The sequence below is a fragment of the Tauraco erythrolophus genome, unplaced genomic scaffold, assembly GCF_009769465.1.
Source record: "Tauraco erythrolophus isolate bTauEry1 unplaced genomic scaffold, bTauEry1.pri scaffold_40_arrow_ctg1, whole genome shotgun sequence".
Taxonomy (NCBI): Eukaryota; Metazoa; Chordata; class Aves; order Musophagiformes; family Musophagidae; genus Tauraco; species Tauraco erythrolophus.
In genome coordinates, this window is record NW_028238614.1 from 626,042 (window position 1) to 627,964 (window position 1,923).

Consider the following 1,923-nt stretch of genomic DNA (forward strand, 5'->3'; position numbering starts at 1 on the left):
GGCGTGTATCAATAGTGTGACCAGCAGGAGCAGGGAAGTGATCCTGCCCCTGTACTCGGCACTGGTGAGGCCGCACCTGGAATATTGTGCCCAGTTTTGGGCCCCTCGCTTTAAGAGAGATATTGAGCTCCTGGAGCGAGTCCAAAGAAGGGCGACTAAACTGGTCAAGGGGCTGGAAAATAAAACTTATGAGGAGCGGCTGAGGGAGCTGGGGCTGTTTAGCCTGGAGAAGAGGAGGCTGAGGGGAGACCTGATTACGGCCTATAAATACTTGAGAAGGGATGGTGGGGAGGTGGGGGAAGAGCTCTTTACATTAGTGATGGGTGATAGAACAAGAGGAAATGGGTATAAGCTTAGTCAGGGGAGATTCAGGTTGGATGTTAGGAAGTATTTCTTCTCTGAAAGGGTTGTCAGCCACTGGAATAGGCTGCCCAGGGAGGTGGTTGAGTCCCCATCCCTGGATGTGTTCAAGAATAGGGTGGATGATCTACTTAGCAATATGGTTTAATGGGGGATGAGGGATGGTTGGACTCGATGATCTCTAAGGTCTTTTCCAACCTAGAAATCTATGAAATCTATTTACACCTGCTCTCAAATTCAACAGTGGCTGAACTTGTCTTTGTTTCTTCAAAACACTGTCTTTGTTTCTTCTTGAACTGTTCCCAAAGTAGCAAACATGCACTGTGGTGCCCTTGAATCGCCTTTCAAGTTCAGACTGACCTTCAGTCTGGAGTACTGCTGGGCTTGGAGGATGCTGCTCTTGAACAGCAGCTGTGCTGAGCTCTGCCACTGTGCCTTGGTAGTTTCTTCCACCAGTGTCACAGCTCTGTCTCCAACAGTAAGAGCCCCAGCTCATCCTGCCTGTGTCCCTGGCTGAGGGCATTGCTGCACATTTGGGCTGAATCACCCCAGCTGTGGCACCAGGGAAGCTCACCCTTCCCATACAGAAATCTTGTTTCCGAGACCCCATGTGTGCAAAAGCTCAGCCTCAGAGCAGAGACATGGCACAGACAAGAGTAAGCTGAATGTCTGTCTTGTCCTGTGACTACCAGCACAGACTAAAACACCTAAATTCCCTAAACTGAAGCCATTTCCCCAGTTTGGAGAACTTTGATCCCTCCCTGTCACCTTCCTGTTGTGCTGCCTAATGATCAGGTAAGGAAAGTTGATTCTCATGCCCAAATCTTTTCCCAGTAGGAGAAATGACACTGCTGGAAATGACACTCTGGAAATTGAGAGAGGGAACATCAGTGATTCCTTCAGGCTGTTCCGCAGCAGGTTCCCCTGGAGCCCCAGGGACACCTGGAGGGAGCCCAGAGGGGGCAGAGCCAGTGACACCCTGGGCTGGTCCTGTGCTGCTGAGCTGGGCCGGGCTCCTGGGATGGAGGGAGCTCCTGGCAAGCGGGCAGCGCTGCAGAGAGACAGCTGTGCCCAGGAGCAGGGCTGGGGGCACTGCCTGCGGGCACCCAGGGGAGAGGGGGGAGGCACTGAGGCATTAAAGGGAGTCATGAGAGGGAGGATGCTGGGAGATAACTGTTGGAGAAATCTTCCCCGACCTTGACTTGGTAAGATTCAATGCCCTGCAGTATTGAATCTGCAGGTGCTGAAGGGATCTCCAAAAGCTGGCACAACCCACAGCCTGTGGGATCTGTAAGTACAACTCTCACGGCTTCTTTAGTGTAAAGGAGAAGGAAAACCTGTGGAGCAAGGTATCCCCACAGCGTCATGAAACAGACAGGACATGAGGGCTGCCTTCTCCCAGGGACGGCTGCAGGGCTGTGAAGCCGAATGTGCAGTCAGGAGTGCCCAGGGCTGTCCTTCTGAGGAGGTCCTTCTATTTCAGGCAATCATGTGCTGGGGCAGGGACTCTGCCACCTGCCAGAGTCAGCACTCAGCTGCCCGGGGAGCTCCCCATGGCACTGT